The 24,480-nt window shown below is 51.3% G+C and overlaps 1 long non-coding RNA gene and 1 other non-coding gene across 2 annotated transcripts; one reads left to right on the top strand and one right to left on the bottom strand.

Moving 5' to 3' along the window:
• Positions 1–3,207: 3,207 nt before the first annotated feature.
• Positions 3,208–3,326, top strand: LOC138217442 (5S ribosomal RNA). The gene has a single exon (XR_011181154.1). It is a non-coding gene; the product is annotated as a 5S ribosomal RNA (ribosomal RNA).
• A 12,918-nt stretch (positions 3,327–16,244) lies between these two features.
• On the bottom strand, positions 16,245–24,044 carry LOC138242905 (uncharacterized). Its single transcript, XR_011191780.1, has 4 exons — positions 23,958–24,044; positions 22,005–22,294; positions 16,773–16,820; positions 16,245–16,565 (listed from the first exon to the last, which is right to left on the bottom strand). It is a non-coding gene; the product is annotated as an uncharacterized lncRNA (long non-coding RNA).
• Positions 24,045–24,480: the final 436 nt, after the last annotated feature.

The raw sequence follows: 24,480 nt of genomic DNA, 5'->3' as shown, positions 1-24,480 counted from the left end.
AAAGCTTGTTCAAGCCTGGCCAGGCGGGCGGCTACTGAATCCTTTTGTTCAGCCTTTTCTAGCCCTTTCCCTCCCCCGGTGTTCTCATGGCACTTAGGACGCTGGGTGCGGTCCTGTGTGAGTGCTTTGGAACGGGGCTTAGCCAGCTCAGGAGCCTGTGCTCCTTCGAGCAGGGGGGAATTAACCCTGCTGGCTCTGACGGGGAACGCAGTCGCTTTAGCAACTCTTTGCTCAGAGCGACTTTGGACATCATACTTCCAGGCTTTCTGCACGAATCTCTTGATATCAGTCATTTTCATGGTCTGTGCATCTGTATGCATTAAGATCATCTTTCTGACTGACGGGTGGAGATTCGCAATGAATAAACCCTTGAAATGTGTGTTCTCTTCGCAACCCTCATCATTTCGCCCTGCAAAATAAGTTTGCCTAAGTCTCTCGTAATATTCGCGAGGGGACTCTGCTCTCTCGTGCTTAATGTTAAGGGCGGTGGCTATCGCGGCAGACGGGTCAATAAAATCACTGTATTCTTCGATAAGTGTTTGACACAGCTGCTCAAAATCATTACAGACTTTCTTCATCTGCCTAGCCATCCACTCATGTACAGCTCTGCTGGTAGTTTTCCTGACCAGAAACACTTTCTCCTCTTCTGTGGCGTTTGGCAGGTACTGCAGGTTATACCTGAGGTCCTGAATATAACTCTCGATAATATTCTCTGACACTGCGGGGTCAAATCTCTCTATGTCCTTCGCTAGCTCTCTCAGAGAATGGAGGTTTATTCTCCTAGCTTCTCTGCTGAAGGAGATATGGAAGAGATCGTGGTCAGACCTGTCGCTGCTAGAGAGAGTGTTTAATAGCGACTCGAATTCAGACCTTTTAGCAACCATCGTTAAACTTAAAGAGTATTACTTTTAAGTACGAAATCACAGTTTTACCACAGAAAACCACAAGATCAAGTATGCAATCAACCCGGTAGATCGCAAAAGATCACAAAACAATCAAACACTGCTTAAAGAGCAAGGGGAACTTTTTTCCTTTCGGCTTTCAGCACACTGTATTGTCGTGTATGAAACCCGCGGCGTTTTATATTGAATTATTCCGCTTGGTTGACTCATTTCAGTCTTGCCACGCCCGTGCCAGGGACGCCAAATAATGTAGATTAAGCCGACTCAGGGACGCCAAATAATGTAGGGAAAACCGGTTCAGGGACGCCAAATATGTAATCATAGTGGCTCTCTGAAGGCACCAGTTCTGTAAGGTTTGGGCATTTACTGAGACAATTATTAATTGTAGCAGTAAATCACAAAGTTGATTCTTTTGATGGCTTTAGAATCCAACCATGCGACATAACTCAAACAACGCGCACACACAGGTACTAATACACGAGGATACATTTATTAATACATAGAATATGCATATAAACCTAACAGATCTTAGCGAGAGGGTTATCAGAATACAAAAGATATATATTCAATCAGTTACAAAGAGTTACACATATCAAGAGGACATACGTTCAGTATATCATTCATTAAGACCGTTTCGTAAAGTGAACTTGGTTACAACTTCTACATTAGATACTCAAAACAAGCACATAACTCTTAGGAATTAAATTGATATCAACTGGTTGGGATAACAATTGAATTCTCGAGCTGTAATGCATTGAAGTTGAATACTCATCCAATCTCTGGGGATTCAGATCTCCTGCGGGCACAAAGAAACAGTTCCAGGCTGTTGCTGTCCAATCCGCGCTCTCTGGCTCCGTGCCAGGCTGTGCTGTGCGGCTTGTGACGGTGCGCTGCTGATGCTCACTGACCGGCTAGTTGGTGTTGTTTAACTAGCACAGTTTGTGCACAGGAGAAAAGATGACTGTGGGTCCCAGCAAGTCAGGAAGAGGACCAGTTCGTTTATGATGAAGAGCTAGTTCTGAATAGTAATTCAGCTGTCCACAGTTCCGACCTGTTCACGAGGCCTGCTGCTGGTTACTCTCTGGCAACCTCCACTCTAGACTCTTAGAACAAAGGAAAGTTCTGGCACTCGGACACACTGGCCGTTCCGTGGTTGTCCGGGCTGAGTCTCAGGATGGTCAGGAGGCGCGCTGCGAGAATGTCCTGCCCTTGGGATTCTCCTTTGAATTCCCTTTAGAATTGTTGAATCTGAATCTGAATCTGAATCTTCCCTTCTGAATCTCTCAGGCTCTCTGTGTTGCCTGTTTTTACCTGGAGGAACTTCAGCTCATTGATTGGCTGAAAGTTCCATGGGCATCAGAGTCCCACGTGGGTTACTCGGCCCTACCAGTCCCTGATTGGTTGATCAAGGTGAGATATGAGTCACTTACTCCTGACACTTAGTAATGCAGTCCAGATGTCCAACTGGCACTCCCTAAACAGATAGGCGCCAATGGATGACCATTGATCATGATAGCCAGGCTTAGCTAAGTGCATCCCCCTGTGGGAGCTGTCCTTATCAAAAGAAAACATCTTGCATGAATGGTTTCAGATGATGAACAGAGAAATGGGGCCTCATTTGGGAAGCTCAGAAACACTTAATTCTGCCTTATTATTAAGCCTCGCCGCTATACCCCCTTGAGCACGCCTGATCTCGGAAGCTAAACAGGGATGGGCCTGGTTAGTGCTTGGATGGGAGACCGCCTGGGAATACCAGGTGCTGTAAGCTTTTAAGCGCAGGAGGCGCCCTATCCCCGCTCGCTCGCTCATTCCCCTGTTCACACCTGCAGTGCGGCTTGTCCGTCTGTTTATTTGTCAGCTTTGGCGAGACACGGGTGCTTGTGTATTAGCGTAAGCTTTTTTTTTTCTGATCAGGAACAGTTTTACAAGTCCGCAAAGGATCGAGGAAAGGTTTATCGCCAGCTGAAAAGAGACACAGCGTTTCGGCTGTGGAGACTTGTTCGGCTGGCGTTCGGAGAGTCGCGTTTTTCAGAATTGTATTGAGATCGTTTTCCACAGAGCTCAGATGTCAAAGCACAGCAGCAGCTCTCCACAGCGATCCTCTATAGCGCCCTTTCTCCCGCAGCTCCGTCCTCATTGGAAGGAAGCAAGAGTGAAAGGCTGAAGTGAAATAGAGCGGGGACGAAGGCAGTGAAGAGAGAGAACGTGGGAAGAAGAGAAAAACGCAAGGGAAAAAAAGCAGCGTCGTAAAAGAGGTGACGGAGCTGTCCTCTCAATAAGAAGGGTGCCAGCGAGCCTTGCTCTCGCTTACGGCCACACCCCCTTGAGCACGCCTGATCTCGTCTGATCTCGGAGGCTAAACAGGGATGGGCCTGGTTAGTACTTGGCTGGGAGACCGCCTGGGAATACCAGGTGCTGTAAGCTTTTAAGCGCAGGAGGCGCCCTATCCCCGCTCGCTCGATCATTCCCCTGTTCACACGTGCAGTGCGGCTTGTCCGTCTGTTTATTTGTCAGCTTTGGCGAGACACGGGTGCTTGTGTATTAGCGTGAGCGTTTTTTATTCTGATCATGAACAGTTTTACAAGTCCGCAAAGGATCGAGGAAAGGTTTATCGCCAGCTGAAAAGAGACACAGCGCTTCGGCTGTGGAGACTTTATTAATAAGGCCCCTCAGTAGTTGAGATCTCTGTTATACCCATCTAGAAACATGCAATCAGCATGTTATTGCTGAAGCAATAGTCACAACATTATTCCACACCTGGGTGAGAGGCGGGTTATGATGACAGTCATGCTTTCTACACCTTATACTGAGCTCAGAAATGGACCAAGCGGACATCTCACGAGCAAATCCCTCCGCGTATAAGAAAGGCAACTTGTCTCAGCAAAAATACCACGGATTCACATCCAAAATATGATAAAAAGGCAAAAACCCCACACTTGGAATGCAAACGTACCCTAAAAAGGAAACACGGTTTTAAAACGAACTTGATTTTCCCCTGGAGAAACCTTTTTATGGACACACATCGCATCTATTACACATGTAGAACTAAATATAAAGATAAAACTTAATATAAGAAGTCATGACATATCACACATGACGAAGTCTGGTCCAGAATAAACAGTTTACACTGACCAACCTTTATTTACCCTGGTTACTCACTTCTATTAACTGTTTAACTGGGTAACAAATTAATATTTGTTTCAATTTGGGATCTACACCTGGGAGCCCTGAAATGTTGGCCAGAGGGGAGAAGCTGATATTCATCCGTGAGAATATATTAAAAAAAAGGATCTGATGTTGTTTTTCACCTGTCTAATCAAAGCTTGTTCAAAAATTATCTGATTATAGGACAGACGAGTTTATAATCATACTCATTCCACTTTTTAACCCCGTATATATGCACAATATGAAACGAATATACACTAAATCTCACGTGTGACTCCCATAATATACATTTCTTTACGAAAATTAGGAACACTTACTACAATTATCAACCCCCCATGACGAGGCAATATTTCATACCTTTGTTTCTTTGTGGGTTCAAAGTTCTGTCCTGTCGTTTCACACGTAACGTTTTGGTAGTTATCTCAATTTTCCTTTGCAATTATCTCCAAGATCATCATCAACTTTTTGTAAAACGCTATGCACAACTGATATTTAAAGAAAGTCCTGTACCAAAACGTCTTCGTAGGGAAAGACAACTTTTATTTCCTTACGTTAGTCGCTACACTGTTACTCAGAAAATCCATTCACCGCTTTTAAAAAAAAAGTTTCGTTTTTTATTGTGGTTCACTGACATTTCTGTCACAATTCTGAGGGACCTCAAATAAAATTCACTTGCCGGTATAAAGACGCCGGCGAGGATAAGACAGGTATCGAGCCACCTGCGTATCTAACGGACGTTTAAAATAAAAAAAATGGCGTGTAATGTTGCGAAGGGCTACTGTTTTTTTTAATAGTTTGTCGTTTGTAAGGGACGTGGGCCGCGACAGAAATACTGGACGGGGTGGGAAAAGGTTTATTGATGGTTTATTGTACCGCAACGGTCACAATTGACTCACCAGCAAAGATGGCGCAGAGGCCACATCGACTTCCTCCCGCCCTGCCTCGCACCGAAGCTCGAGCTGCGGAGCGCGACGCCGAACCGCCGGTCCACGGTCGCGGGCGCCGGACATAGACGTCATAAACCCTTCCGAGACGCAGGAATTATAGATCACTGTAGTTTCTTCTGGACCCGGGTTAGGGACAGTGTGCCCTCCGTGAGAGTCTTCTGAGGAAGCCAGTGTCTCATGGGTGTCCAGGCTTGGTACCAACTGTCCATCACAGGACACAGACACACACACTCACACACCCTGGACAGGACACCAGTCCTTCACAGGACACACACACACTCACTCACACACCCTGGACAGGACACCAGTCCATCACAGGACATACACACACCCTAGATAGGACACCAGTCCATCACAGGACACACACACACACTCACACACCCTGAACAGGACACCAGTCCTTCACAGGACACACACACACAACCTGGATAGGACACCAGTCCCTCACAGGACACTCAGACACACACACTCACACACCCTGGACAGGAACCAGTCCATCACATGACAAACACACACTCACTCACACACCCTGGACAGGACAGCACTCCATCACAGGACACACACACACCAGGGCCAGTTTTCCCAGAAGCCAATTAGCCCAAAAGCCTGTCTTTGGACCCGGAGAACACAGGGAGAACATGCAGACTCCACACAGACAGTCCCCCCCCCGGGTCCAGACCCGAGCCCGGAGCCCCCCCGCGCTAAACCCCTCCGTACAGACGGCCGCACACAGCTCCGTTGTTCCCGATTCCCGAGGTGATCTGTTAAAAGAAGCCGGTGTGTTGCCTCCAGGTGACATTTCCTACTGGAGTCAGGACAGGAGGCTCTTCTGTACACAGAAGGGGGTGGGGGTGGGGAACAAGCCGCCCAGCCCTGTGGTTGAAGCCGATACCCCGGCTTCTCTCCAGACACAGCTGGGTGAGCTCCTCCAGTCAGTACAGGGGGCTCTACTGTACACAGAGGGTGGCGGGGGTGTGGAACAACTCCTTTGTTCGGGGCCTTGGGGCATTCTTGTTGTGAAAGGCTCTATATAAAAAAACTGAATTGAAATTGAATCTTACAGGTTTGGGTTTTTCGGAGATCTTGTCAGAGATCTTGTCTGACGTGCCATTTCAAAAACGTAACGACACTCCTCACGTCCGAGCGCCGCCGGTCTGTGACGTAATGTATGCTTACACAACCATGACGGTTTCATCATGGACAGCACGAAAGCCCGAAAAGTGGTTGACGTTTTAATTTGGCAACGCCACGATGGATCCCAGTTTTTTTTTTTATTTTGGAGGCCAAAGAGGACAAAAAAGGAAACGTCTGGAGGTGGATCGATGGTCATCTCTGTGGTTGTTCTGATGTTCTGGAAAAAACAAAACAAAAAAAAAACGGCTCGCTTGCCCGGTCGTGTAGTGTTTCCACACCCCACGCAAATCAACTTCTCTTCGCCCCCGGGGGCTCGTCGCCCGCCGCACCCCTCTCACGTGATAGGGGCTTCCCCCGGCTGTGACGCACTTACCCTACCCCCTTTTCCGCCAACGTCATACCGAAGGTCGCGCTTTGGGCCGCGGTGATGTTGACGAACTGTCTTGTAGCGTGAGAAGGGTTTAAATTTCGACTTATGGAGTTGGCCATCGTTATATTTCGCGAGGTATCATACGGGGGGAAAAAGAACATTTATATTTATCAACCTACTAGTAATACTGGGTGGATGTCACGTTCCCCAAAGTTCAGTGCCTCTCTCTAATAAAGTAGAAACGCGACATTAAACTCCGTTCGAAACGGGAGAAATCACCAGGACACGATCCAACTGACGTCCGGAAAAGAAAAAAAGAACTCCTATTCCCATTTGTAATGACCCCGTCGTGTTTTTCCCGGTGTGTGCTTATCTTTCGGAGACCGTTTCTCTCTGGTGTTGTTTTGCTGTTGGAATAAATGCCGAGGTGACCCTTCTGTGTGGAGTCTGCGTGTTCTCTCCAGCGGGTCGTTTCCTCCACCGTGGGGGCTGGTCGAACCGGGGTCTCCCAATCGTCACAGAAGTGTGTGTCGTTTTGGGTGGTGGTGGGGGGGTGCATCGGGGATACTGCGCCCCGAGGGGGTGACCTCTCACCTTACTCCGGACGAAGGGAGAAGATCTGTACCTTCACGAGTCCGGGTTGTGAAAACTTCTTCTGGCAGTTCAAAACGTTTCGAAGGGACTACAGCGCTACCCTGTTTTCCATTTCTATTGTGTATTATTATACAGTCATAAGTATCTGTACTGATCACAGAGTCCCCCTCTCACTGCCAGAACTGAAGCCCAGTGCAGCACGAATAATAATAATAATAATTAATCCGTCTGGACTCTCCACTCAGAGCTCTTCCCAGGTCAGGGGGATCCAGTGGGGAGGAGAGCAGAGGGATGGAGCCAGTTCAGAGAGGGGGGTGATTAGGAGGCCATGATGGGTCAAGACCAGGGGGGGAATCAGGCCAGGACACTGGGGTAACACCCCTACTCTTCTCCAGAAACACCCCGGGATTGTTAACGAGCACAGAGAGTCAGGACCTCGGTTTTACGTCTCATCCAAAGGACGGCGCCCATTTACAGTCCAGTGTCCCCCGTCACTATACTGGGGCATCAGGACCCACACAGACTGCAGGGTGAGAGCGCCCCCTGCTGGCCCCACTCACACCTCTCCCAGCAGGAACCTTGGGGGGGGGGGAGAGGGAAAAAACCAAAAGCTAAACAGATTTTTTAAAAAAAAAATTTATTGATGCTTAAAAAAAGGTCATCAGTCCAGTCTGGGGCCCCTCAGCTTCAGTCCAGACCAGTCTGTGGCCCCTCAGCTTCAGTCCAGTCTGGGGCCCCTCAGCTTCAGTCCAGTGCAGTCTGGGGTCCCTCAGCTTCAGTCCAGACTGGGGTACCTCAGCATCGGTCCAGCACAGTCTGGGGTCCCTCAGCTTCGGTCCAGCACAGACTGGGGTCCCTCAGCTTCGGTCCAGTCTGGGGTCCCTCAGCTTCGCTCCAGCACAGACTGGGGTCCCTCAGCTTTGGTCCAGTCTGGGGTCCCTCAGCTTCGGTCCAGCACAGACTGGGGTCCCTCAGCTTCGGTTCAGACTGGGGTCCCTAAGCTTCGGTACAGCACAGCCTGAGGTCCCTCAGCTTTGGTCCAGTCCAGTCTGGGGCCTCTCAGCTCCAGTCTAGTCCAGTCTGGGGCCCCTCAGCTCCAGTCCAGTCCAGTCTGGTGTCCCTCAGCTCCAGTGCTGTCCAGTCTGGGGTCCCTCAGCTTCAGACCAGCACAGTCTGGGGTCCCTCAGCTTCGGTCCAGCACAGACTGGGGTCCCTCAGCTTCTGTCCAGCATAGACTGGGGTCCCTCAGCTTCGGTCCAGCACAGTCTGGGGTCCCTCAGCTTCAGTCCAGACTGGGGTCCCTCAGCTTCGGTCCAGCACAGTCTGGGGTCCCTCAGCTTCGGTCCAGTCCGGTGTCTCTCAGCTCCGGTCCAGTCCAGTCTGGTGTCCCTCAGCTTCGGTCCAGTCCGGTGTCTCTCAGCTCCGGTCCAGTCCAGTCTGGTGTCCCTAGGCTGCAGTCCAGTCGTCTGGTGTCCCTCAGCTCCGGTCCAGTCCAATTCAGTCCAGTCCAGTCCAGATCTTAGCACAGAACCAGGAAAGGAACCTGGAAAGAATATTGTTATTGCAGGTCTGAGGGACACAGACACAGACGTCACCATGACATCAAACAGCAAGAGAAGACTCCTCCTTGAATCACAGACACGACCGGGCGGCGCCCCCCTGTCTTCTCACCTGCACCTCCTCTTCCTCTTCTTGTCCTTCCCGGCAGCCTGCTCCTCCTCCTCTCCCTCGCTCTTCCTCTCCTGAGCTACGGTCTCCGCCGCCTCCATCGGCTCGTCCTGATCTTCTGTCTCCACTGACACGCAGCTCAGGGACTTCAAAAAGACGCATCGGCGCTTCTGAAGCAGAGACAGGAGAGTCACGTTAAGAGTCGGACTGGACACTCCAGGACATGAACACTGCACTGAGAGAGAGAGGGGTTCATGCAGACACACTGACTGGACACTCCAGGACATGAACACTGCACTGAGAGAGAGAGAGAGAGAGGGGTTCATACAGACACACTGACTGGACACTCCAGGACATGAACACTGCACTGAGAGAGAGAGGGGTTCATACAGACACACTGACTGGACACTCCAGTACATGAACACTGCACTGAGAGAGAGAAGGGTTCATACAGACACACTGACTGGACACTGCACAGGAGTAAAGAGAGGATCAGAGCATTACCCACCTTCTTTTTCTTCTGTCTCACAGGAGGTGGTGATTGGACCTCCTCCAGCTGGAGTCCGAGGAGGGAGAGAGGGGGCAGGAGAGGGACAGCACAGGGAGAGAAAGAGAGAGACAGGTGAGTCAAGTGTCCCAAGAGCACAGAGACTCTGCTGAGATCACACTCGCAGTGAGTGAGCCTGGGTGTAGCCCACTAATACTGACCCACTGGACACCACAGGACAGAGAGGAGGAGAGAGACACACTGAGGACAGAGAGGAGGAGGAGAGAGACACTGACAGACAGGGCTAAAAGAGAGAGAGACAGAGAGGCAGGGACAGGCAGACAGCAGGCCGAGAGAGACACTGAAAGACAGGGCTGAAAGAGAGAGAGACACTGAGACCGAGGGACAGACAAGACGGCAAAACTCCACCACAGACAGGACAGGGCTAAAAGAGAGAGAGATAGAGAGGCAGGGACAGGCAGACAGCAGGCCGAGAGAGACACTGACAGACAGGGCTGAAAGAGAGAGAGACACTGAGACCGAGGGACAGACAAGACGGCAAAACTCCACCACAGACAGGACAGGGGGCAGGGTGGGACCAGCACTGACCTCCTTCCTCTCTCCTGCCGGAAGAGCTGTCTCCACCTCCTCTTCCTCCTGCAAGTCAAGAGACAGGCTGAGAGAGTGACGGGCTGGCGGGACATCGGCGAACAGAGCTGAAGGCAGAGAGCCGGGGAGACAGGCCCAGCTGGGACAACGCAGGACAGACAGGGAGACAGGCAGGGAGACACACGGAGAGACACAGGGAGAGAGACCCAGCTGGGACAACGCAGGACAGACAGAGAGCAGGGAGACACACGGAGAGACACAGGGAGACAGGCCCAGCTGGGACAACGCAGGACAGACAGAGAGCAGGGAGACACACGGAGAGACACAGGGAGACAGGCCCAGCTGGGACAACGCAGGACAGACAGAGAGCAGGGAGACATGGAGAGACTCAGACAGAAGGACAGAAAGACAGAAAGAGAGAAGTACAGACGGACAAAAAGACAGAGAAAAGGACAGATGGACTGATGGACAGAAAGGCAGAGAAAAGGACAGAAAGACAGATGGACAGATGGACAGAGAAAAGAACAGAAAGACAGAGGGACAGATGGACAGAGGGACAGATGGACTGAAGGATAGACGGACAGAAGGACAGATGGACAGACAGATGGACAGACGGACAGACTCTGTCACACTTGCCTCGTCAGACATCTCAGCCTCTCTCCTTGCCCTCCGCACCGGGGAGCCCCAGGCGGGGCCTGGCGGGGCCGGGCGGGCGATGGGGGGCAGGACGGGCGGGGGCAGGGGCAGGGGCACCGCCCCGGGCAGCAGGGGGGGCTCGAGGGGCATGGCGGGGAGGAAGGGGGGGCGGCGGGGCGGGGCGGGCAGGGGCCTGAGGGGGCCGGAGGGGGGGGCCGGGGGCGGGGAGCAGAGGAGGCTCTCGGGCGAGGAGGGGGGGGACACCGAGCGGAACGAGCTGGGCGAGCCCGAGCGGGACGAGCCGGGCGACCCCGGGAGCTCCAGCTTCAGCTCGGCCGCCCTCTCCAGCTTCTGGACGAGCTCGGGGAAACACGAAGACACCACGGGATTCTGTCCAGCGGGGAGAGGGGGAGACACAACGCAGGGGGGATGAGGAGCAGAGACTACGCCTGGACAGGTGAGTGTGTACAGTGTGTCCAGTAAGAGTCTGGACAGGTGAGTGTGTCCAGTGTGTCCAGTAAGAGTCTGGACAGGTGAGTGTGTCCAGTGTGTCCAGTGAGAGTGTGGACAGGTGAGTGTGTACAGTGTGTCCAGTAAGAGTCTGGACAGGTGAGTGTGGACAGTGTGTCCAATAAGAGCCCAGACAGGTGAGTGTGGACAGTGTGTCCAGTGAGAGTCTGGACAGGTGGGTGTGTACAGTGTGTCCAATAAGAGCCCAGACAGGTGAGTGTGGACAGTGTGTCCAGTGAGAGTCTGGACAGGTGGTTGTGTACAGTGTGTCCAGTGAGAGTCTGGACAGGTGGTTGTGTACAGTGTGTCCAGTAAGAGTCCGGACAGGCGAGTGTGTCCAGTGTGTCCAGTAAGAGTCCGGACAGGCGAGTGTGTCAAGTGTGTCCAGAAAGAGTGTGGACAGGTGTGTCCAACAGTAAGAAGCTGTCTTACCCTGTAACCTAGCTCAGGGGTGTTAGGGGGTGCTCTGTCTCCTCCCCAGATCTCACCTTCAGCTCTGGTGAAATGCCGGACCACTAGGAGATGCTGGAAACGAGGACACAAGACAGAGGTTAGGTCCACAGAGCTCACTCAATCACTACAGCAAGCAGAGACCTCTCGGCCATCAGGACTGTGGGGGTCAGAGTGTGGAGCTGTAGGGTATCGGGAGTTTAGGGGTCAGTGTGGGGAGCTGTAGGGTATCGGGAGTTTAGGGGTCAGTGGGGGGAGCTGTAGGGTATCGGGAGTTTAGGGGTCAGAGTGTGGAGCTGTAGGGTATCGGGAGTTTAGGGGTCAGTGTGGGGAGCTGTAGGGTATTGGGAGTTTAGGGGTCAGAGTGGGGAGCTGTAGGGTATCGGGAGTTTAGGGGTCAGAGTGGGGAGCTGTAGGGTATCTGGAGTTTAGGGGTCAGTGTGGGGAGCTGTAGGGTATCGGGAGTTTAGGGGTCAGTGGGGGGAGCTGTAGGGTATCGGGAGTTTAGGGGTCTGTGGGTGAGCTGTAGGGTAGATGTGCGGCACCGGACCCACCACAGGGCGGCCGGTCCAGTCTCGCGGAAGGCGACCGGGTCAGACTTACGGAAAAGCACCGGGACTTGGGCCGGGACCTCTCCCGCTGCCAGTCCGGGTTCGGCCTGACCGGTGTGACCAGTGAAGACGCCAAACAGCCCATCTCCGAGACAGCTCTGACCAAATAGCCCAGCCCAGTCGTGTCGAGACTAGGGGCTTTGGGCAGTCTCTACAGTGTGTCCAGTGAGAGTTTGGACAGGTAAGTCTCTACAGTGTGTCCAGTGAGAGTGTGGACAGGTGAGTGTGTACAGTGTGTCCAGTGAGAGTCTGGACAGGTGAGTCTGACCAGTGTGTCCAGTAAGAGTCTGGACAGGTGAGTCTCTACAGTGTGTCCAGTAAGAGTCTGGACAGGTGAGTGTGTACAGTGTGTCCAGTAAGAGTCCGGACAGGTGAGTCTCTACAGTGTGTCCAGGAAGAGTGTAGGACGTCCAGAGGCAATCTGTGCTCTCAGAAGGCCATAATGGACCTGCAGCTTGGTTTTCCTCGGACCCGCGACCCTGTCTCTTGAGCCGAGGCGTGTCCTCAGTCAAGATCACCACTGGAAGTGTCTCTCCTCGTCTGGAGGTGTTACCTTGAGACCTGGTCTGTCAAGCGCTTTGCGCTGCTATGTGTGTGAAAGGTGCTCTATCAGTGAAGTTTATTATTATTATTATAATACAGCGAGCGCTGCTGGGGGCGGAGAGGCCAGTCGGAGGAGGGCTGGACGCTGGACGCTGGACGGCGGGCGGGAGGGGTGGAGTTACGACGCCTCGCCGGGCCCGGGTCCTGCTGCGACCGCGCACGGCCATGTGGCATCTCTGTCGGTGCATCGTCCTGCCGAGACAAGCAGAGTCACAGTGGGGAGGGGAGGGGGCGGAGCCACACAGCTGGGCGGCTTGTTCCCCACCCCCGCCCCCCTCTGTGTACAGTAGACCCTCCTGTCCTGACTGGAGGAGCTCACCCAGCTGTGTCTGGAGAGAAGCCAGGGTATCGGCTTCAACCACAGGGCTGGGCAGCTTGTTTCCCACCCCCACCACTCTCTGTGTAGAGGTGCACCTCCTCTCAATATCTTTTTACAGCACGATCACACCCATAAGAGTGGAGTAACGGGAAAAATAAACAACTTATTTCTCAACTTATTTTGTTATTTCTCGACAGCGGCATTTTTAACTGACTTACCGATTTCACGGGGATACTTCAGAGTGAATCTGAAGCTGGAACTATTATTTGATTGAAGTCGAAGTAACCCACGAATCTTTTTTGGAAGAAACACGTGTTTAGAAAGCGCTATATAGTCCTTTCCTCCTCCTCTCTCTTCACTCCTCTGAGCTCACAGGGCTCCAGCGCCGCCCCCCGCTAGATTCCGCCGCTCTGTGACGTCAGGCGGCTCATTGTGACGCTCCCGTGATGTCGCCCCCGACGCGCTCACGGCTCGGCCGCGAAACAAAAATGGCCGACATTTTTCGCGGTTGTTTTTTTTTTAGGTGGACATTTTATTTTTCCAACTCTCAGCGGCCAGCCGGGTGTCCCTGTATGACCCCGGTAGTCGCCACCTCGGACAGGCAGGGGAAACGGGTCCAGGTGTTTCCGGCCCAAGGGTTACAAAAGCTGCACTTGAATTTAAAAACAAAATCACGTCGAGGGCGCATTCAGCACCCCCACGTCCAACATGGGTTTCCGTGGGGTTTGGTTCAGTGAAATTAGCACCCCCCCTACCCCCAAGTCAAAGAAAGACCAACCTCCACCCCCCTCTAGCGGCCAAGGGCGGAAATTTCGGGCCACGCCACGTCCAAAAAACACGGGTTCCCCCCCCCCGTCCTGCGGGGAAAAGAGACGGCATTTTCTTTTCCGAGCGCTGCGTGGGACCTCACGACCCCCCCCCAAAAAACGGGCTTCGGAGACGAGGAAAACCAGGCACGTCGACCTCTCTACAACACCACCCGGCCGTTTCTGTTTCAGACCGTGGGAAAAAAGAAAATTTCACCCCTCACCGACCGCTGCGCAAAAAAACACAACTTCACGCTACAGAAACGGCCTGTGTGAGGGGGGGCACGGGAAAAAAATAAAACCTGCGTGTTTTCGGCAGAGTAAGCTCAGCGGGGAAACTCCCTGAATCTCGGGGTTGCTTCTTGAACCCCGAAAACGACCTTTTTTCTCTCTCTCGTTTTCTTGGTGTCTGGGACGTTCACGAACTCCGCCGCCTCGGTGCGATTCCCAGCGGGACTTGAACATAACCCCCCCCCCCGTGGAGCCACAGCGCCCCCGTGTGGCCGAGAGGACCACCACCCGCAGGGCTGAGCTTTTACTGCCGTGTCCCGCTTTCACTCTGGCGATAAAGGAGGGAATCAAGGAGGAGAATTAATATTGTGATCCACCAGTCCATCACAGGACACACACACACCCTGGACAGGACACCAGTCCTTCACAGGATACCAGTCCATCACAGGACACACACACACCCTGGACAGGACACCAGTCCTTCACAGGATACAAGTCCATCACAGTACACACACACACCCTGGACAGGACACCAGTCCATCACAGGACACACACACACTCACACACCCTGGAGAGGACAGCAGTCCATCACAGGACACACACACACTCACACACCCTGGACAGGACAGCAGTCCATCACAGGACACACACACTCACACACCCTGGACAGGACAGCAGTCCATCACAGGACACACACACACACTCACACACCCTGGACAGGACACCAGTCCATCACAGGATGTTCAGTGCCTCTCTCTAATAAAGTAGAAACAAGACATTAAACTCCGTTCAAAACGGGAGAAATCACCAGGACACCATACACCTTGCTCCGGACGATGGGAGAAGACCTGTACCTTCACGAGTCCGGGTTGTGAAAACTTCTTCTGGCAGTTCAAAACGTTTCGAAGGGACTACAGCGCTACCCTGTTTTCCATTTCTATCGTGTATTATTATACAGTCATAAGTATCTGTACTGATCACAGAGTCCCCCTCTCACTGCCAGAACTGAAGCCCAGTGCAGCACGAATAATAATAATAATAATTAATCCGTCTGGACTCTCCACTCAGAGCTCTTCCCAGGTCAGGGGGATCCAGTGGGGAGGAGAGCAGAGGGATGGAGCCAGTTCAGAGAGGGGGGTGATTAGGAGGCCATGATGGGTCAAGACCAGGGGGGGAATCAGGCCAGGATACTGGGGTAACACCCCTACTCTTCTCCAGAAACACCCCGGGATTGTTAACGAGCACAGAGAGTCAGGACCTTGGTTTGACGTCTCATCCGAAGGACGGCGCCTGTTTACAGTCCAGTGTCCCCCGTCACTATACTGGGGCATCAGGACCCACACAGACCGCAGGGTGAGAGCGCCCCCTGCTGGCCCCACTCACACCTCTCCCAGCAGCAACTTGGGGGGGGGGGGGGAGGGAAAAAAACAAAAGCTAAACAGATTATTTTTTAAAATTTTTTATTGATGCTTAACAAAAGAACAAAAATTACAAGCTTCAGTCCAGACTGGGGTCTGGGGTCCCTCAGCTTCAGTCCAGTCCAGAATGGGGCCCCTCAGCTTCAGTCCAGTCCAGTCTGGGGCCCCTCAGCTCCAGTCCAACCTGGTGTCCCTCAGCTCCAGTGCAGTCCAGACTGGGGTCCCTCAGCTTCGGTCCAGCACAGTCTGGTGTTCCTCAGCTTCGGCCCAGCACAGACTGGGGTCCCTCAGCTTCGGTCCAGCACAGTCTGGTGTCCCTAAGCTTCGGCCCAGCACAGACTGGGGTCCCTCAGCTTCGGTCCAGCACAGTCTGGTGTCCCTCAGCTTCGGCCCAGCACAGACTGGGGTCCCTCAGCTTCGGTCCAGCACAGTCTGGGGTCCCTCAGCTTCAGTCCAGACTGGGGTCCCTCAGCTTCGGTCCAGCACAGTCTGGGGTCCCTCAGCTCCAGTCCAGTCCAGTCTGGTGTCTCTCAGCTCCAGTCCAGTCCAGTCTGGGGCCCCTCAGCTCCAGTCCAGTCCAGTCTGGTGTCTCTCACCTCCGGTGCAGTCCAGTATGGTGTCTCTCAGCTCCGGTCCAGTCCAGTCTGGTGTCCCTAGGCTCCAGTCCAGTCCAGTCTGGTGTCCCTCAGCTCCTGTCCAGTCCAGTCTGGGGCCCCTCAGCTTCAGTGCAGTCCAGTCTGGCGTCCCTCAGCTCCAGTCCAGTCCAGTCAAGTCCAGTCCAGATCTTAGCTGGCACAGAACCAGGAAAGGAACCTGGAAAGAATATTGTTATTGCAGGTGTGAGGGACACAGACACAGACGTCACCATGACATCAAACAGCAAGAGGAAACTCCTCCTTGAATCACAGACACGACCGGGCGGCGCCCCCCTGTCTGCTCACCTGCACCTCCTCTTCCTCTTCTTGTCCTTCCCGGCAGCCTGCTCCTCCTCTCCTTCGCTCTTCCTCTCCTGACCCACGGTCTCCGCCGCCTCCATCGGCTCGTCCTGATCATCTGTCTCCACCGACACGCAGTTCAGGGAGTTTAAAAAGACGCACCAGCGATTCTGCAGCAGAGACAGGAGAGTCACGTTAAGAGTCGGACTGGACACTCCAGGACATGAACACTGCACTGAGAGAGAGAGAGGGGTTCATACAGACACATGACTGGACACTCCAGTACATGAACACTGCACTGAGAGAGAGAGGGGTTCATACAGACACACTGACTGGACACTGGACAGGAGTAAAGAGAGGATCAGAGCATTACCCACCTTCTTTTTCTTCTGTCTCACAGGAGGTGGTGATTGGACCTCCTCCAGCTGGAGTCAGAGGAGGGAGAGAGGGGGCAGGAGAGGGACAGCACAGGGAGAGAAAGAGAGAGACAGGTGAGTCAAGTGTCCCAAGAGTACAGAGACTCTGCTGAAATCACACTCTCAGTGAGTGACACCGACACTAACCAGCCTCAGGACAGCACTGCTAGAGCACCACAACCCAGACTCAACCACATCACAGCACAGATCAAACAGCAATATCTCACACACTGGGACACACACACACAAACACAACATAAACTGGAATGCTACAGAACCTTAAACAGACAATACACACTAGCTGAATATTTGACCAAAATAAAAAATAACAAACAGAAACAGACCCTGACGAAGCACAGGCTCAGTGACCACAACCTGGCCATAGAAACTGGGCGACACAGGCAGACCTGGCTGCCCAGAGAGGACAGGCTGTGCTCCCACTGCCAGCGGGGAGAAATAGAGACAGAGGTGCACTTCCTACTGCACTGTGACAGATACTGGGATTAGAGAAACATTCTTCCCAAAATTAAGAAATCTAATCCCAGAATTCCCACACCTGCCACAATCACAACGGGTCCCAATCCTACTGGGAGAGGGAGGAGGGAACTCAGTTGATCTGGCAGCCCAGTATGTGATCTCCTGTCACAGCCTGAGGAACAGTATATGTCAATATTTTATAATATGTCTTTGTTGTAAATGTCTGTAACATGTCTGCTTTACGCAGAGAGTGGCGGGGGTTGGATGTCAAGGCCTGACAATACCGCATTACGCAGAGAGTGGAGGGGTGGGATGTCAGGGCCTGACGACACTGCTTTATGCAGAGAATGGAGGGGTGGGTGTCAGGGCCATACGACACTTCTTTATTCAGAGAGTGGAGGGGGTGGGATGTCAGGGCTAGATGACACTGCTTTACACAGAGAATGGAGAGGTGGGTGTCAAGGCTATACGACAGTGCTTTACACAGAGAGTGGTGGGGGTGGGATGTCAGGGCCATATGACACTGCTTTACACAGAGAGTGGCGGGGCTAGGATGTCAGGGCCATATGACACTGCTTTACACAGAGAGTGGTGGGGGTGTGATGTCAGGGCCATATGACACTGCTTTACACAGAGAGTGGCGGGGGTGGGATATCAGGGCCTGACAACACAGCTTAACGCAGAGTGTGGAGGGGTGGGTGTCAGGGTTATACGGCAGTGCTTTACGCAGAGAGTGGTGGGGGTGTGATGTCAGGGCCATACGACAGTGCTTTACACAGAGAGTGGCGGGGGAGGGATGTCAGGGCTTGACAACACTGCTTTATGTAGAGAGTGGAGGGGAGGGTTTCAGGGCCATAAGACACTGCTTTATGCAGAGAGTGGAGGGATTGGTGTCAGGGCCATATGACACTACTTTACACAGAGAGTGGCGGGAGTGGGATGTCAGGCCCTGACGATACTACTTTACGTAGACAGTGGCGGGGGTGGGATGTCAGGGCCTTACGACACTGCTTTATTCAAAGAGTGGAGGGGTGGGTGTCAGGGCTATACGACAGTGCTTTCCGCAGAGAGTGGTGGGGGTGTGATGTCAGGGCCATACGACACTTTTTTACGCAGGGAGTGGCAGGGGTGGGATGTCAGGGCCTGACGATACTTATTTACGCAGAGAGTGGCAGGGGTGGGATGTCAGGGCCTGAAGATACTGCTTTTCGCAGAGAGCGGAGGAGGTGGGATACGACCTCTCAGTGGGGCCAGCAGGGGGCACTCACCCCGCGGTCTGTGTGGGTCTTAATGCCCCAGTGTAGTGACGGGGGACACGATCTGGCCCACCAGCGACGAGCAGGTTACCAGATCTAGACAAAGGGGGCAACTCTTAGTCGTATGAGCTTAGTCACACATCGCAGCGATTAAAAAAACAAAACAAACATATTATGTCTGTTACTAATGACTTTTTTTTCCTACATTGAAAGTCTCTTTCCCTGGTGATTTTCTAGCGCGACTGGGGCTCTTCATTTCTCCTCGGTGTCTCATCGCGGGAGGATTTGAAACAGACCACAGAAGGTGGTCACACACTATATTATTATTGAGAGACAGGCTCACTGTACCTCAGGCTGGGACAGTAGATCACACTGTATTATTATTCTTAATATTATTGAGAGTCTGGCTCACTGTTCCCCAGGCTGGGACAGGAGATCCCACACTGTATTATTATTATTGAGAGACAGGCTTACTCTCTGTTCCTCAAGCTGAGACAGGACATCACATACTGTATTATTATTGATTGACAGGCTCACTGTTCCTCAGGCTGGGACAGGAGATCACACACTGTATTATTATTATTGAGAGACAAGCTCACTGTCTGTTCCTCAGGCTGGGACAGAGGATCACACACTGTATTATTATTATAGAGAGACAGGCTCACTGTATGTTCCCCAGGCTGGGTCAGGAGCTCACACAGTATTATTATAATTATTGAGAGACAGTCTCACTGTCTGTTCCTCAGTCTGGGACAGGAGATCACACACTGTATTATTATTATTGAGAGACAGGCTCACTGTCTGTTCCCCATGCTGGGACAGGAGATAACACTGTATTATTATTTAGAGACAGACTCACTGTCTTTTCCTCGGTCTGGGACAGATGGTCACACACTGTATTATTATTGAGACAGGCTCACTGTCTGTTCCTCAATCTGGGACAGTAGATCACATTGTATTATTATTATTAATATTACTGAGAGTCTGGCACAGACACTGTATTATTATTATTTTGAGACAGGCTCACTGTTTGTTCCTCAGGCTGGGACAGGAGATCACACACTGTATTATAATTATAATTATTATTATAGAGAGACAGGCTCACTGTATGTTCCACAAGCTGAGACAGGAATTCACACTGTAGTATTATTATTGAAAGACAGACTCACTGTCTTTTCCTCAGTCTGGGACAGTTGGTCACATACTGTATTATTATTATTGAGAGACAGACTCACTGTTCCTCATGCTGGGACAGTAGATCACACTGTATTATTATTACTGAGAGTCTGGCTCACTGTTCCCCAGGCTGGGACAGGAGATCACATACTGTATTATTATTATTGAGAGACAGGCTTACTCTCTGTTCCACAGGCTGAGACAGGACATCACATATTGTATTATTATTATTGACAGATAGGCTGACTGTCTGTTCCTCAGAATGGGACAGGAGATCACACATTGTATTATTATTATTGAGAGACAGGCTCACTGTCTGTTCCTCAGGCTGGGACAGAGGATCACACACTGTATTATTGTTGAGAGACAGGCTCACTCTCTGTTCCTCAGGCTGGGACAGGAGATCACACATTGGCTTGTTATTGAGAGGCAGGCTCACTGTCTGTTCCTCAGGCTGGGACAGGAGATCACACGCTGTATTATTATTATTGAGAGACAGGCTCATTGTCTGTTTCTCAGGCTGGGACAGGAGATCACACACTGTATTATTATTATTGACAGATAGGCTGACTGTCTGTTCCTCAGAATGGGACAGGAGATCACACACTGTATTACTATTATTGACAGATAGGCTCACTGTGTCTTCGCTTGGGCTTGAACAGGAAATCACACACTCTATTATTTTTATTGAGAGACAGGCTCACTGTCTGTTCCTTAGGCTAGGGTAGGATATCACACACTGTATTATTAGTATTGAGAGAAAGCCTCAGTGTTCCCCAGGCTGGGACAGGAGATCACACATTGTATTTTTATTATTGAGAGACAAGCTCACTGTTCCTCAGGCTGGGACAGGAGTTCAAACTGTATTATTATTATTATTGAGAGACAAGCTCACTGTTCCTCAGGCTGGGACAGGAAATGACACACTGTATTATTATTATTGAGAGACAAGCTCACTGTCTGTTCCTCAGGCTGGGACAGGAGATCACAAACTGTATTATTATTATAGAGAGACCTGCTCTTTCCTGACTGTTCCTTAGGCTGGGACAGCAGATCATAATCTGCTTTATTATTATTGAGAGACTGGCTCACTCCTGTCTGTTCCTCAGGTCGGGAAAGGAGATCACACACTGTATTATTATTATTGAGAGACGGGCTCACTGTCTGTTCCTCTGACTGGGGCAGGAAATGACACACTGTATAATTAGTATTGAGAGACAGGCTCAGTGTTCCCCAGGCTGAGACAGGAGATCACACACTGTATTATTATTATTGAGTATCTGGTTCACTGTTCCCCAGGCTGGGACAGGAAATCACACACTGTATTATTATTATTATTGAGAGACAGGCTCACTGTCTGTTCCTCAGGCTGGGGCAGGATATCACACACTGTATTATTAGTATTGAGAGACAGCCTCAGTGTTCCCCAGGCTTGGACAGGAGATCACACACTGTATTATTATTATTGAGATACAGACTCACTGTCTGTTCCTCCTGCTGGGACTGGAGATCACACACTGTTCTATTATTACTGAGGGACATGCTCACTGTTTGTTCTTCAGACTGGGACAGGACATTCCACACTAGGTTATCATTATTGAGAGACAGGCTCGCTGTCTGTTCCTCAGGCTAGTACAGGAGATCACGCACTGTATTATTATTATTTAGATACAGGCTCACTGTGTGTTCCTCAGGCTGGGACAGTAGATCACACTGTATTATAATTATTGAGAGGCTGACTCACTGTTTCCCAGGCTGGGACAGGAGATCACACACTGTATTATTAGTATTATTAAGAGACAGGCTCGCTGTCTGCTCCACAGGCTGGGACAGGATATCACACACTGTTGTAGTGTTCTCTCACGAGGCACCAGTTCTGTAGGGGTTTGGGCATTTACTGGGACAATTATTTTTGTGGCAGTAAATCACAAAATTGATGGTCATTTTAATGGTCTTAGAATCCAACCATGCGACATAACTCAAACAACGCACACACAGGTACTAATACACGAGGATACATTTGTTAATATATAGAATATGCATGCAAACCTAACAGATCTTATCTTATGGGTTATCAGAATACAAAAGATATAAATTCATTCAGTTACAAAGAGTTACACATATCAAGAGGACATAAGTTCGGTATATCATTCATTTAGACCATTTCGTAATTGAACTTGTTTACAACTTCTACATGAGATACTCAAAACAAGTACATAACCCTTAGGAATTAAATTGATATCAACTGGTTGGGAGCAGTAATGCAATAAGGTTGAATACTCACTGCCGGTGGATCCCTTTTCTCACCGTTTCCGTAGTGCAGCGGTTATCACGTTCGCCTCACACGCGGAAAAATCCCCGGTTCGAAACCGGACGGGAACAGCCTCTTTTCGCACGCTCCTGTACTTCACAGAGGTCTTGAGCGACCGGTCATTTGTTCCCAATGTATTTCCGGTGCCTTCATGCACTCTTGTACCAAACGCACGTTCCTTCTGTACGCGGAGCCGATCATTTGCAATTGGGCTGTGCCGACAGACCAGGACGAGCTCTGTCGGCTCAAAAGCAGCGCAGGACCTGCAAGAACAACAGAAAGATTAACATCCAGCGGGGGCCTCTTAGTGAGCCCAAGATCTCATCAAGAATCGGCTCCAGCAACAGGGCTGGGCGCATTGTTCCATTCTCCGACCACTCTCGGTGTAAACAAGTCCCTCCTGGTCTCTGCTTGAAATGCACTTTCCTGCGTTTGGTGTAACTGGCTTCCCCTGCATGGGCGAATGTGAAGAAGATCCTTAGTAAGTCATTGAAGAAAACCGAGAAGAGGTCGGAGTGGCCTCTGTCGTTCATCAACGATCCAGTCAGGCAATACTCCTCTGCAAAGCGCCGTTCGTTCACATCGATTGGCTTTTTTTTGCCTTCATTCGTGCAAGTAGTAAAAGCAGACGCCCCTATTCTGCCGTGACCCGGATTCAAACCGGGGTTGTTGCGGCCACAACGCAAAGTACTGAGCACTATACGATCACGGCGAGATACCGAGACACACGTGACAGGGCGGAAAAGGCTGTGCTCTCTTCGTGTGACATAATTTGGAAAAGTCCTGACGTTGCATTTCAACTGAGCCCCAGTATACATCGACCCTTCGACACTCTGAGTGACACCTCTTGCGTGTTTTCTCATATTTATGTAGTTTGCTTGCATGATGCCCGGAACAGCTGGGTTGTTCGCTCCCATATGGTCTAGCGGTTAGGATTCCTGGTTTTCACCCAAGTGGCCTGGGTTCAACTCCCGGTAGGGGAACGTGTCGGTTTTGAATCCTGCTTTCCAAAAGATCAGCACCGTGTACGAAAGAGCCGCATTAAAACTACTCGAACGTGCAAAACGTGCGAGAAGAGGGGGCGCTTGTTTCCAGCCGAAACTTCTCGCGTGTGAGACGAGCTGAACTTCGCTGCAGGAGGTGGGAGGGTTAATCTGGTAGACAGGGCTGACCTTCGGCAATAGGTTTTATACAAGATGATATTTGCACTTTCTGGAGAGGCGATTTTCTCCACTTCAGTAGCCCGATTTCGTCGATTGCGTGGAGAGGGCTGTAGAATGTGGCGCCGCCTTTCCTACTCCGTCCATGACAGGCGTGCTGGTCTCTGGAGAGAGAGCACGGTCCATCAGCGACCTCCAATAAAGGCACTGGAAGCAGCTGAATCGCATTGACGAAGCTCAGCGCTGGGCCGCTGGGCACCTCTTACCACCGTTTCCGTAGTGTAGTGGTTATCACGTTCGCCTCACACGCGCAAGGTCCCCGGTTCGAAACTGGGCGGAAGCAGACTTCTTTTGTCGCCACGCACAAAAGGGGATTGGGGATTCGCCTAGCACTGTGATCGAACAGACCCACTCACCTCTTAGTGTGGTGGGATCTGCACAGTGCATGTCACAGCGCATCCTGCTTTCACTTCAATGCGCGTCCTGATGTACCCCGGTCTCCCGCGTGACAGGTGGGGACAGGTGACAGGTCCTATACTAACGAGGAAGACATCGCTCTCTCCGACCCCCGGCATCGTGTCCCGACCCACCGTGCTGGAAGCCGACGCGTGCTGTGATTCCTTTACGGAGCAGAAATGACAACCGAGGAGCCGAGAGATCATTTCAGCATTTCGCGTCTGAACGGAAAACACAAACGACCAACTCGGAATGACTTGCCTTTGACGCTTATCAAAGCGTTCTTTGTGCATCGAACAGACCCACTCACCTCTTAGTGTGGCGGGATCTGCACAGTGCATGTCGCAGCGCTTCCTGCTTTCACTTCAATGCGCGTCGTGATGTCGAGTCGTGTGCCGTGCGGAGGCTCTGAAAGCGCGAGCAATGAAAAGGTGCACGGCGCTGTGGAAAGAAACACAGAGAAGTGAAAGCAAAAGGAGGTAGAAAGCTCCTGACAGCTGCTTCCTCTTCCCCCCCTTGCATTTTTCCCGTCTTGTTGTGCTCGCTGACAACGGCATGAAGAGGAAAACGGAGAAACCGTTTTTTATTTGAACAACAAAAATAAATATTATACAAAAAAGAGCACATATGACGTATCAATAACATCGTCAGGGGCACGTGCTATAATCCAACTACACTTTCTGAAAATTCTACTGTCCAGACAAATGTACATGCTGATCTGGACTGAGCTGCTCATTTGAAATCCATAAGGCAACACAGACGCGCTCCTATACCAAGAGCCAAACCTGGACCGCCTGGGTAAAAAAACAGGAAACCTAAGCACTTATCCATAG

Source organism: Lepisosteus oculatus, chromosome 14 (genome assembly GCF_040954835.1).
Source record: "Lepisosteus oculatus isolate fLepOcu1 chromosome 14, fLepOcu1.hap2, whole genome shotgun sequence".
Lineage (NCBI taxonomy): Eukaryota > Metazoa > Chordata > Actinopteri > Semionotiformes > Lepisosteidae > Lepisosteus > Lepisosteus oculatus.
Note: the sequence above shows the minus strand (reverse complement) of the source record. Positions and strands in the feature narration are given on the sequence as shown.